At 36.7% G+C, this 14,545-nt stretch overlaps 1 protein-coding gene across 11 annotated transcripts in view; it reads right to left on the bottom strand.

Annotated features, from left to right (window-relative positions):
* Positions 1 to 14,545, bottom strand: part of GPATCH8 (G-patch domain containing 8) — a 100,439-nt gene that overhangs the window by 49,531 nt on the left and 36,363 nt on the right. The gene's annotated exons all lie outside the window — the stretch shown is intronic.

The raw sequence follows: 14,545 nt of genomic DNA, 5'->3' as shown, positions 1-14,545 counted from the left end.
GAGCCTGTGCTCTGCAACAAGAGAAGCCACCGCAATGAGAAGCCCATGCACTGCAACGAAGAGTAGCCCCCGCTCTCAACAACTAGGGAAAGCCTGCGCACAGCAATGAAGACCCAACACAGCCCCCAAAAATCAATTAATTAATTAATTAAAAAAAATTTTTTAAAGAGATGGGAAAAACTTTAAATGATGTTTCATTAACCAAACAGTATTGTACATTCTATATTTTAGAAGGTAGGCTTACTTCTACAATGACAAACATGCTAAAATGTTCACATATTCATCTCTTGCTAAAATGTGATGGTATTATGACTTATCATAACTGAAGAGAGAATGAAGCTAAATACCAAAATCCACTGATTGCTTATAGCCACACTGTTTCTGAGAATAATCCCTCACATTAATCAGTTTTGATTTTGAAACACTTACGGATATACCAATCTACAAAACTGGCCCAAAGAACTGGACTGTGAAGAAATAATTTTTTTTCCTACAAACACTATTTTTTAATTTATTTTTTAAATTTATTTATTTATTTTTGGCTGTGTTGGGTCTTCGTTTCTGTGCGAGGGCTTTCTCTAGTTGCGGCAAGCAGGGGCCACTCTTCATCGCGGTGCGCGGGCCTTTCACCGTCACGGCCTCTCCTGTTGCGGGGCACAGGCTCCAGATGCGCAGGCTCAGTAGTTGTGGCTCATGGGCCCTGCTGCTCCGTGGCATGTGGGATCTTCCCAGACCAGGGCTCAAACGCGTGTCCCCTGCATTGGCAGGCAGACTCTCAACCACTGCCACCAGGGAAGCCCTATTTTTAAATTTTTTTTAAGATTTTTTTTTTGATGTGGACCATTTTTAAAGTCTTTATTGAATTTGTTACAATATTGCTTCTGTTTTATGTTTTTTGGCCGTGAGGCATGTGGGATCTTAGCTCCCCCACCAGGGATCGAACTCGCACCCTGTGCAGTGGAAGGTGAAGTCTTAACCACTGGACCACCAGGGAAGGCCCACAAACACTATTTAAACAAACTAACTCCAGGAATAGAACAACTGGGAAGAAAATATTAAAGGACAACCATAATCTGGTAATCAGCACACTTCAGAAACAGAAGACACGTGACTTCTCCACAGAAATAAATTAGAAATGAAGAAGCTTCTGAAGTGATTAAAACACTAGTTGGATATCAACAGAGGTAAGAACACCCAATTTACCTCAGCTGCCTTTTCCTTTACTGAGATTCACTCAACAACACTTACTGAGTTGCTACTATATACCAAGTACTCTTGGAAGGCTTTGGGCATATGGCAGTGATTGAAACAAAGTCTCACACCCCATGAATTACCTATAATTAGGCAAAATAATCTTACCAATATAAACTTCTGGCATGGGGGGGGCGGCGGGATGAACACTTGTGGAGCCAATGCACATATGGTTCAAAAAGTTTTTAAATGTCTAATGTTGTCTTTTAAAGATGTCTAAAACTGTTTTTAAAGACTGACCCCAATAAAGCAGAGGTAAATATAAATGCCATCAAAAATAACACAACATTGTAAAGCAACTATACTTCAATAAAAATTTTTTTTAAAAAGCCATCAGAAAGTCACAAAATCTACTTCCAAAGGGCCACTAAACTAATAAAAGCCAAGAACCTCACCTGATATCTTTAAATCCATTTCATACTTTAAGCAACTCAAATACATATGTGAAAATCAAGAATAATACAAAATTAGGAGGGTGACTATTCTCTGATTTGCAAAACTATTCAAAATAAGACTCTATAGTAAGCTATGTTAGTGTGTTTAAATATAATTTCATTTACTAAAACAGTGATTAGATACTACTTTCAGAAATACTTCCTGGGTAAAAAGTGGTACATTTATTTCCAAATCAAAGCTTCACTTTTGCATATTTCTCCTGAAAATAATAGTCTTCAGTAGCATAAGAACAATGATTACTTTCAGCATCATTTAGATATTTTTTCCTTAGGAAACATCAAGCATATTAATTATTCCCTATAGAGTTTCTAAGGTTGTTTTTTTTTTAAAGGCTTCCTACTCAAAAGAGAATCCAAATTTTCTAGCACTACAAAAAATAACTATATTCTTGTCACAGCCTGTTTAATGATCTATACAACAACCAGGTTATTTTGATTTTCAAACACAGGTGTTTTTCTAAAAGCACAGAAGTTTAACTGTGACCAAAAGATCCTTCCATCTTCCCAAAGTATCAGAGCTGCCTTCTAGGATAAAATAGTTCAATTTTAATCATATAATCTAATATATTAATAAACAGGGACAGAAAAGGGGCAAAATAAATTATAAATTAAAATAAAGTGTTAGAATCAGAATGTTAAGCCTGGAAAAGATATCTCATTCAGGGGTGACATGAGATACTCAAGCCCTCAGGAGAGGTAATAAAGGGAATGCCTGAGGTACCATAAATTAAAAAAAAAAAAAAAAAAAGTCACCTAAAGGAAATCATACTTTCACTCCAAATTTAGCTTAAATCACATCAACTCACTGAACACTGCCTGCTTCATGCTAACCATTTGGTAAGATAAAAATAAATTTATTTTTTAAAGGAGAAAATCAATTTAGTAAATAAATTTCAGGGTAAAATAATCTAAAATATGAGGCATAGGGGGAGAAGGCAAAACAATTTTAGGTCCTTAGTTTTTAAAAAATGGGGAACACTTTTGTGCCCTGAGTTTTACTTATGTTTATATCCTGAATAACTGATACAGTATCTGGGACATAATTTGATATAACAAATTAAAAAGCATTTGTTGACTCAAGAGAATGAACATGTTCATAGTGGGTCTCACCTTGTTCAGGTATAAATAAATATTTAGTCATCACAGTGCTTTCTGCTTGATGCCACAAGATACTGATGATTTAACTGTCTTGTAATCAAGGAGTTATTTTATTAAACAGAAGATATATGCTATATTATACAGGTCTCTATATCTCAAAAAATATATACGCTAATATAAAGAAATAGTTGAGTTTTGCATTACTGTTCATTACAACCTTGTTCAATTTCTTTTATCTATCATCACTCATTAGCAGACAAGAAGAAGCAGGCACCAAATGTTTAAGGAGTCAGACAGACTTAATGGTCTCTAAGGTTCACTTCAATTCTTAAGTTTGAAGAGTAGAAAATATTTGGGGGAGTTATGTAGATAGTAGCCAGTCCTATGGTATTGTAATAATCCAACAATCCAATGCCTTCTTAGAGTTGTATCCTCTTACTATTGGTTAAGTACTTCCATTAACTACACTGAGAATTTCTTAATATTCCAGGATCACTCTATAACCCCAAAAGACCTTCCAGCTTCATTTAGATTGTTCTTCCTTTACTCTACACATCAACCCCCTCCTCAACTCATCTTTTATTTTCTTTCTATATTTTTCTAGGTAGTCCCTAAAAACGCTGGCTACAAAAACTCAGTTCTCCAATAAGAGAATTTCTAAACACTTGTGTGACTTTTGACAATCAGCACATGAGTCTCAGCAGCCTCTCCTGCAAAATGGAGATATTATCCTCACTTTCAGGACTGGCATGTAGATCAAAAGAAACAACAAACAGAAGATGCTTTGTAAACCCTAACGTTTCACTATAAATCACTATATAGGATGCTGCTGAACTCTTAACACTGTCATCTTCTTAAGGCCTCAGAAAATTTAAAAATCAGTTTGTTCTTTCATTTCCAAAACTGGCAATAAGTACCTTAAAATTAGAGACACTCTAAGAAGCTGTGATAAATTTTAATGTTCTACCTACAATTTGGTGATAATGAAACAACCCTATTTACAGATGGAGAAAATTATTACCAAAGTATTACCCTCAAATCCTTCCCATGTTATCATTCCATTAACAAAAGAGTGACTACTGAGTTTGAAAAGCAAGGTTATACAAATGTTAAATCCAAGCCAAAAGAATGAAGTATACTTTAGCAAGACCTTCTCCAAATTAAACATATAGTACAAATCGTCTAAGGAAATTAATTAAGCCTAAGCAAAACAGAATAAATTAAAATGCTTACTATTTTACTATTACTGTCACCTGGAGGAACACAATAGCACCTATGTAAGTGTACTGAACAGCAAGTTATTAATCCACAGTATGTCAAATTTGTAACAGATGAAGTCCACGTGGAATGTAGGAGTAAATTCAGAAAGTCAAGTAGATTGAAATTACTCAAAAATCCTCCTTATTTCCTCTGAAGTCTCTGCTAAAAAGCCCAGAGATTCTAGGTCATCCACAGAAATTTTCTTTTCCAGTTCTGAAGTCTATGATTCCATACAACTTTGAGGTCATTTTTGTCTCCTCTTAGTTCCTACTTATCAAATATTGGTTTAACTAGTGAAAGTTTATATTTTCAACTATTTCCACCTGATTGGACTACTCTAATTACAATGAAATCACTGTCACTCTATACTCTGTATTTCTAATTTTAAGTTTCTTGGACACTCCACTTTCTTGCCAAAGTAAGAAACCAGTTTCCACACAAACCAATTTCATTTTGATCATGCAAATTAACCTAGGGCAAGAAGTCCATAAGTAATAATGTAGGAAACAGTGCAAATCAGGCTAAGATAAGACTATAAGAAAAATAAATAGCATTATACTAATTCGGACTAAAAATTAATATATTTTGTATGAGCAAAAGAACCAACTGTCTACCCTACTTACTACAGTCAAGGTAACATTCTTAGAAGCTTATTTTATTCATATGGTCCAAAGCAAATTATTTAGGGAGCTTGTTTAAAATGTTACTTCCTGAACCCCACCCCAGACCTGCTGAGTTGTGCTGGTTGGGAATCCACATTTACCAAAAAAAAATATATATATATATATATTTTTTTTGGCAGGGGGTGCTGCGTTGGGTCTTCGTTGCTGCACGCGGGCTTTCTCTAGTTGCAGCAAGCGGGTGCTATTCCTCATTGCAGTGCGTGGGCTTCTCATTTGCGATGGCTTCTCTTGTTGCAGAGCATGGGCTCTAGGCGCACAGGCTTCAGTAGTTGCAGCACATGGGCTCAGTAGCTGTGGAATGCAGACTCTAGGGCACGCAGGCTCAGTAGTTGTGGCTTGCGGGCTCTAGAGTGCAGGTTCAGTAGTTACGGCGCACGGGCTTCGCTGCTCCACGGCATGTGGGATCTTCCGGGACCAGGGATCGAACCCATGTCCCCTGCATTGGCAGGCGGATTCTTAACCACTGCGCCACCAGGGAAGTCCTAGGAATCTACATTTTTAACAAGCACCCAAGGTGATTCTGCTACACACTAAAGCTTGAGAATCATAAGTCTAATGGAAAAAGTACTGGTGTAGAGGTCAGAAGACTTACAAACACAGCTACTATCCTCAGCAGTTTGACCATGGATAAACACTTATGTTTCTCAATCTATTAAGTGGCATTATCTCCGCTCCATGTATTAGAGAGGAAAATGAGATAGGATACAGGTATAAAACTTATATACCATCATCTTTAATTTCCCCAAACAACTCCCAAATCTTTAAAAAATTTGGGTATATTGAGGTTATAACAAGGTCACACCACTTACTAGTTGCAGAGCTTGAATTTAAACCCAGGTCAAATTTCAAATGAGGTCATAAAGTGGTAACCTGTGGATCAAATATGGGCCTTGAACATGTTTTGTTTATCTCAGATTATTTTAAACTTTGAGCCAACGTTTATCAATTAGTAAATGTCACCAAAATATCTGGATTTCTGGTTTCTTTTTTAAAAAATTCACGTCTGGCAATACCTGAGACTATATTCTTACATGGTAACAATGAGCATGAGCTAGCTGAGTGGCAGTTATTCCTCTCTAGACATGGCACAACTCACACTACTTCCTACTGTCTCACACTCAGTGGGCTTCAATTGCGTACGTTACCACCTGGCCCCAACAGGCACCACAGTTTGCAATTCCTACTCCTGAGACTGTCCTTTGTTCCTTCCTTCTGAGCTCCCACTAGATTTTCTCTGTAACTCTCAATTGGTAGCTATCTACTTCACAGGTTTGGAAAGACTCAGAGAGATAGAAAAGACTGAATTTAAAACTAATAAACCACATTTACAAATGAAAGATAATATTATTTTGTTCCCTTTTCTAAATGTACAATCCCATTACTTCAAACTTTGGTAGCCATTTTTAATAAACAATTTTTAGCTTTTTTCTTTATTAAAATATATTTCTCACAAAACATACTTTTAATTTTGTGTTCTTATCATGTTTACATTTGGTCCTACTTTTAAATACCAGTGTTTCTTATGGAAGAATGTGGAGATTCCATGTATCAACTAACAAGTATAGTTGGGCAAATATTGATATAGCTGTTTGCTTCCTTATTCGCACAATATGAGATTTTTTACTTGTTAAATCATTCAAGAAATAAGTTGAAATTCTAAGTTAGGTTGTTCAATTCTCTATTAAGCCCCCACTGTACCTTTAACTTCACAATTATGATATTATACTGCATTGCATTACATTTATTTGTTACATTCGTGTCTATATTAGACATGAGCCTCTGGAGGGCAGAGGCTCTATCTTATTCATTCTTCAACTCTTTAAGACTTACTACAGATCTGCACATTCTAAGGATTCAATAACTGTGTGCAGAATAAAAAACATGAAAAGCAACAGAGAACACATAAATGCCTAGCAATTATTATCATTTAGGAGTTTATAGTCTAATGAGAGTTAAGAGACACATAAACACAAATTATACAAGGTAGAATATATAAAATGCCACAGGAGAGAAATATAAAGTATAAGAAAAAATAAACGAGGAAATTATAGTATGAGACAGAAATTACAGTATTTTCTTTTCCCCTGGAGATCAGTTACCAACCATCCTTAAAAATGTGGCCAAGGTTCTTACCACTCAACCTAGTCTCAAGTTTCTAGCGAATTTATACAAATTTATATTTATCATAAACATATATGACCACTTCAAGTGCCCTAAGAAAAAATATCACATTCAAAGCTATCTCCAATTTTTTCAGCCAGAATAACTATTGTATATTTTAATTCTGCAGTACTTTAGTTCTCACCACCATCACATTTCTCCAGGAGACAGAAGTAACCCACCACACAGCACTGAAGTACATTATAGACAGCATACTGATTAAAAGCATAGGTTTTGGCAACATGATTCTACCGCTTATGCTGTAAGATCCTGGGCAAAGTATTCCTTAGAATGTCCATTTCCTCATCTGTAAAGCAGGAATACCTACCGCAGAGAGGATTTAAATTAGACTATACATGTGCAAGCACTCTGTAAACACTTAATAAATGCTAGCTATTATAAAGGATTAATACTAAACCCAGTGAACAAAGGCTTGCTAGTAAGACACATGCATGAATTGACTGTACTTTATGCTTCGTAGTTGATTTGTTTTATCATCCTTCATAATTATACTTTCCTTTCCAGTTCTATTGCTATCACTCTATTCTATGCCCTTATCAACTCATACCTAGACAGCTTTCTAAATGGTTTTACATCTTCATCTTCAGACATACTTTGGCTAGACCAGTATTTAACTTCTACCACCAATGTCCTCATTGCTATAATGGAAAGAACAATAGATCACAAATCAGAGAATTGGGGACTGGGTTTCAGCACTTTGGAACCCTAAACCTAAATTTCTTCATCTGTAAAATGAATTTCAGATTAAATTAGCTTTAATATTTCTTCTTGCTATAAAACTCTATACCTCTCTTCTAATCAAAAACTGCCTTTGGCTTACAAAATAAAGTTCCAAATTGGAGCAGCATTAAAGCCTTCCACATTCAGTGTGGTAGTTAGGAGCATGGGTTTTGGAGTCAGAAAGACCAAGGTTTGTATTTTGATACTGTCATTTACTGGTAGCTTATTCTTGAGCAATTTGCTCAACTTCTCTAAGCCTCAGTTTCTTCCTCTGCAAAATGGGATTAACAATAATTATCTCATAGACTTGCTTTAAGAATTAAATGAGATATCTGTTAAGTGCCTAGGACATAAATAGTCAGTAATATTAGATTTGTGCCTATTTGAACCAATTTCCCATTACTGCCTTCTAGTTATGGTTTTCAGACTGCTCCTGGAGACCTAGAACCCTGCTTCAAACAAACAATTGTGGATTTTTTCCACCCTCTCTTTTATACATTAAGGTCCGACATTTAAAAAACATGTAATTTGAGAGGTTCTTCTGCTTTTAAAATGTATGAAATGCACTGCCCTATAGGCATTCTCTGCTCCAGCCAGCTAGGCCTACTCTTTGCCAACTGTAATCACTTTGTACACATCAGTTATCTCCTTTCTTCCGTAATACCTATTCCTCCCTCCTCAAGACTTCATTGCGAAGTCTTCCCTAGTCATTCATCCTTACAGAATTTATTCTTCAGCTTTCTTCCACTTATCTCCTAAAATAAATGGCAAACTCTATGAGAGTAAGGGCGGTATCTTATAATGTCATGTATATTCTTTATTATGGTCTCTTGAACATAGTATTTAATAAAAGTGCAACTAATTCCATGTAATTCTTCACCAGCGATTGCCTCTTTTAAAGTAATCTACCTTGATAATGTGCAAACTGCTTCTATAACTAGTTCACCCTTTTCTTAGGAAAAAAATACTAGAACGATAAAATAGCCTTTTATACTTATCTGTTCTAAATCTTCATTAGTAAAATTTGCTACTTCCTTTCTGGTTATTTTGCTGTGAACTTAACATATATTTAATGTCTTCTGATTAAATAATGTCTTAACATATAGTTAATGTCTGTCTTTTTTTTTTTGCAGTATGTGGGCCTCTCACTGTTGTGGCCTCTCCCGTTGCGGAGCACAGGCTCCGGATGCGCAGGCTCAGCGGCCATGGCTCACGGGCCCAGCCGCTCCGCAGCATGTGGGATCTTCCCGGACCAGGGCACTAACCTGTGTCCACTGCATAGGCAGGCGGACTCTCAACCACTGCGTCACGAGGGAAGCCCGTTAATGTCTGTCTTTAAATGTGACGATCCCTATACTGAGAAACAAGTAGTCTATATGGCATGTGAATTCACCATTTCCCCTTCTCCATTCCCCCAATCCCTTTTCCTTTCTAGTCTAGCCCTAAAACCTAGACTTCTTACTACAGACTGACAATTCTGACGAATTTTGTTTACTAACTGGGTTCATCTCTTTTGTTTATATTAACTAAATTCCATTAAGATAGTCAGAGGTTGTATAGAATCTGTATCTTACTAAATTTGATACATGAATTAGTAAAATTATGCTTACCTTTGGCAATGTATAAAGACTGCATAGCTCATTTAATTAGCAGGGAACAGAGGCCATTATAGCTACAGGTTCCTTCACCTAGACCAGCAACAAGTATAACTAAGCCTTTCTGACAATCCATACTCTTTTGATTTGGGGGAACTACATGTCTGCTGTCCCCCTCAAACCTACTCTTATTTTCAGCTACCAGCTTTTTCTGAGAAGGGAAAAGATATAAATGTATTGGGTTGGCCAAAAAGTTCCTTGGCTTTTAAAGTAAAAATAAACGACAAATTTTTCATTTTCACCAAGAACTATATTGAACAACGTATTCACCCTTTTGTTCCACTACCTTCTGCCATTTCCCAGGCAACTTCATAATTCCATCTTCCCAAAACTTTTTTTTTAATTAATTAATTTTTTATTTATCTTTGGCTGCATTGGGTCTCCACTGCTGCACACAGGCTCTCTCTAGCTGTGGTGAGCGGGGGGCCATTCCTTGTTGCGGTGCACGGGCTCTAGGCTTGCGGGCTTCAGCAGTTGTGGCACGCGGCTCAGTAGCTGTGGCTCACGGGCTCCAGAGCGCAGGCTCAGTAGCTGCGGCGCACGGGCCCAAGCCGCTCCGCAGCACGTGGGATCTCCCCAGACCAGGGCCCGAACCCATGTCCCCCGCACAGGCAGGCGGATTCCCAACCACTGCACCACCAGGGAAGCCCTTCCCAAAACGTTTTATCTTTTTGAGCAAAGAACTGTTCCAGGTGTCTTTTACAGTTTTCCAGGGAAATCAAATTTTTTCCATTAAAAGAATTTTGTAAAGACCAAAATAAATGGAAATCCGAAGGTGCAATGTCTGGTGAATAAGGCAGATGAATCAGAACTTCCCAGCCAAGCTGTAACAGTTTTTGCCTGGTCATGAAAGAAACACGTGGTCTTGTGTTAACCTGATGGAAGATTATGAGTTTTCTGTTGACCAATGCTGGACACTTTTCGTTGAGTGCTGCTTTCAGTTGGTTTAACTGGGAGCAGTAGTTGCTGGAATTAATTGTGTGGTTTTGCAGAAAGAGCTCATAATAGAGGACTCCCTTCCAATCCCACCATATACACAACATCACCTTCTCTGGATGAAGACCGGCCTTTGGTGTGGTTCGTGGTGGTTCATTTCCCTTGCCCCACGATCTCTTCCATTCCACATTATTGTACAGTATCCACTTTTCATCGCCCGTCACAGTTTGTTTTAAAAACGGTACATTTTCGTTACGTTTCAGCGGAGAATCGTATGTGGAAATATGGTCAATAACTTTTTTTTTGCTTAACTTATGTGGAACCCAAACATCAAAGCTATTAACATAACCAAGCTGCTGCAAATGATTTTCAATGCTTGATGTGGATATTTTGAGTATGTTGGCTATCTCCAGCATGGTATAATGTTGATTGTTCTCAATTAATGTCTCGATTTGATCGATATCAACTTCAACTGGTCTACCCAATCATGGAGCATCGTCCAGCGAGAAATCTCCAGCACGAAACTTCACAAACCACTTCTGACACATTTGATCAGTCACAGCACCTTCTCCATACACTGCACAGATCTTTTTTTGTGTTTCAGTTGCATTTCTACTTTTCTTGAAATAATAAAGCATAATATGCCAAAAATGTTGCTTTTTTCCCATCTTCAATATTAAAATGGCTACACAAACATTCATCAATTTTGATAAGTTTTTTTTTAAACGCACGCTGATATGACAGCTGTCACAATACAATCTAACAAAACTGTTTCAAATGAGGTTAAAGACAACTAAGCACTACTCGAGCCATCTTACGGAAAGAAATGAACGAACCTTTTGGCAAACCCAACAGAAACAGTGATTTCAAAGTTAGGCTTATATTCGAATGGCAGAGACTCAGTAGTTGTATGACCTTTCCAAAACTTCAGTTATAAAATGAGCATAGTAATATGTATTTCATTAAGTAGGACATGCAGAACGTTTAGATTCTAGATTTGGCACATAATACTACTGAGTTAGGTGCTATTTCCTTTCCCAAAGAAAAACAAATTTCAAAGGGAAACTAAGGTAGAAGGACAACTCAGCTTTTACAAAGATCCTATCCAGAAAATTTATCTATGTCATCAAAATATTAAAGGAAAGCTATTTTCTCCTCAGCCAAAGAATGACTTTTCTTAGGAAGTTAGGTTTTAAAGATCAACATTCTAATTTAACAATAAAGTCTAAATTGTAACCACATATTTCTATTGTATTGAATTCAAATCTAGTTTTTCTTCAGTCAAAAAATGTAGTAGAAGCATTGTTGGGGCTTAGCTAATGCAGGGTTTACCCAACTACATTAACCATTTGTTCGCTAACTGAAACTAGAGTGGGAGGAGGGACACGTACATAAAACCAAAGAAACCAACTCTACTCTGCTTTGATTCTGCCTATTCTAAGTCTTTTTCAAAATAATTATTTTCTATATTTTTAATAGCAATACAAGTATATCATAACAAATTTTAAAATACAGTAAAAAGCAACCCACTTTCCCTTCACAGTCTGCCTTAACAAAGATTTTTTTCTGCATAGTCAAGCAAATAAAAAATAAATATATAGGCATACCCCACAGAATGTACCCTTTTAATATCTCACAGTGAAATGCTTCAGTTCGTCTTTCTTGACACATCTTCCAGCCAATGGTTTCATACTGTAAAATTTTTATCTTTCAATCTCAAAAATCTAATTCAACATTTTAAGGAAAAGACAAGTGAGAAATCTGGAGATACATCCACATACAACTTGTAGGACTTCGGAAAAGCTGCTTAAGTATCAACAAAAGGTATGGACATGTTACTACATAGAAAGCAACTGTTAACAACCATAGTAATTATCTGGTAATCAGGAAGAAATGTTTAAGTATTTTATACCTTAATTTTTAAAAAAATTCATAAACAGCCAGCTATGTTTTAGAAATTGGTTAGGGGTTGGGTTGATGTATAAGCCGTTTAAAATAATGGTAAATAGGTTCCCAAGTAGGGTTTTCATACAGAAGGTCTGATTTTCAGGAACAAAATAGTGATTTTTAAGCAGGAGGTATATATCTATCTATCTGCCCACTATACACGTATATATGTCATTTAACACAAGTGGTAGTTTACTATAATACACACTATTCTGCACCTTGCTTCTTTACTTAATGTATCTTGGAAATTGTTCTATACATATTGAGTACATACGAAACTAACTCAAACCTTTTAAAGCTGCATGGTTTCCCTTTACCCATTTTAGTATCCTATTTCTTCAAATCTAAAATGCCATTAGGGCTCCCCTGGTGGCGCAGTGGTTAAGAATCCACCTACCAGTGCAGGGGATATGGGTTCGAGCCCTGGTCTGGGAAGATCCCACATGCCGCTAAACAACTGGACCCGTGTGCCACAACTACTGAACCTGTGCTCTAGAGCCCACGAGCCACAACTACTGAGCCCACGCACCACAACTACTGAAGCCCACGTGCCTAGAGCCCATGCTCCGCAACAGGAGAAGCCACCGCGGTGAGAAGCCCGCGCACCGCAACAAAGAATAGCACCCACTCGCCACAACTAGAGAAAGCCTGCGCGCAGCAGTGAAGACCCAATGCAGCCAAAAATAATTTTAAAAATTTAAATGCCATTAACCGTAAAACAGTTTTATGTGCCACTAAGAAAGAAATTTAAAAAGCTGCCAATTATAACTATAATGCCATTAATAAGGTGTATCTGATTTTATCTTTATTAAAATATGAAAAACTGTCTGAGAATCAAGGAAATATGGTAGACTATTTCTAATCTATCACAGTGATATAATGAATAACTTCAATCATACATTATTTTGTGCATTTCATGAATAAGTTAGATAGATAGAAACAGAATTACTGGATCTAAGGATACATGTATTTTAATCTTTAAGTAATTCAAATTGTTTTCCAAAGTGGTTTTATCAGTTTATAGTCTCACTGGCTATAATGTAAGAACCTTTTCTCCAAAATCTGACCAGGCTACTCTTTTTTTTAAGCCTTATCCAAGCCAACAAGTGAAAAATGATATCTCATGGTTTAATATGCATTATCTCTAATATGAAAAGGATTGAGAATATTTTCAAACACCTAAAGGTCATTTGCATTACTTTTCTGTGAACAGTGCTCATATCGTTTCTCCCTTTCTATTTAGGTTATAAGTCTTTTACAAACTGATGATAAATACATAAGGAAATCTGTCCTTTGTCTGTAATGAAATATTACAGATACTTCCCCCAGTTTGTTTTTTTCTTGTTGTTCTGGTTTTTTACCTTATTTATGATGAAATACAGTCAAATTTATCCATTTTTTTTAATGTCTTCTGGGTTTGGAGTTAAAGTTAGAAAAGTTTTCCTCATTCTAAGATTTTTTTTTTTTTTTGCGGTATGCGGGCCTCTCACTGTTGTGGCCTCTCCCGTTGCAGAGCACAGGCTCTGGATACGCAGGCTCAGTGGCCATGGTTCACGGGCCTAGCCGCTCTGCGGCACGTGGAATCTTCCCGCACCGGGGCACGAACCCGTGTCCCCTGCATCGGCAGGCGGACTCTCAACCACTGGGCCACCAGGGAAGCCCTAAGATTATTTTTAAAATAATAATTATCCCATTGTTCATCTTAATGATTTCATGATTTCATCTTTTACATTTAAATATTTTATTCATCTGGAATATATTTTGGGGTAAGGTATGACAGTGGGGATCCAACTTCTTTTTTCTGGGTTGCTATACAGTTGTCACAACACCATTGCTCAGTGACTGAGGCTCTTTTAGGTGTTCTAACTAAGAGCTCAGAATTACTGAAACAAACACCAAAAGTAGGGGCTCAGGACCCTACAACATATACAGCATTAAAAGCACAGATCTGGGAGTCAGATATCTAGCTTATCATATTAAACTACTACTGTTACAAATTCTGGGAAATAGAGAGTAGCAAGATAGAGGCTTCTCTATTTATGATTTTTATTATATTTAGGTTTTTGATGAAGACCTAAAGACGGATTATCTCAAATTCAGTTAAAATATCTAAATATACACTATACATCAGAGGTGTTAATAACAAGTAGCATTTATATAGTGTTTTACAGTTTGTATAAAGTGACTTCACTTACGTTAATTTACTTTATCCTCATAATCACTCTGTGAGAACAGAGGCAGAGATTTTAATCCCCATTTATTGCTGAGAAAAATAATTCAGTTATGGCAACTTGTCCCTTAAAGTAAGTGGCAAAGCCAAACTCTAACCGAAATCTTACGTTTCCAAATGCTGCTCACA

The sequence above is a fragment of the Grampus griseus genome, assembly GCF_964374135.1.
Source record: "Grampus griseus genome assembly, chromosome: 20".
In the NCBI taxonomy this organism is placed as follows: Eukaryota; Metazoa; Chordata; class Mammalia; order Artiodactyla; family Delphinidae; genus Grampus; species Grampus griseus.
This window is presented reverse-complemented; position numbering and strand designations above follow the sequence as displayed.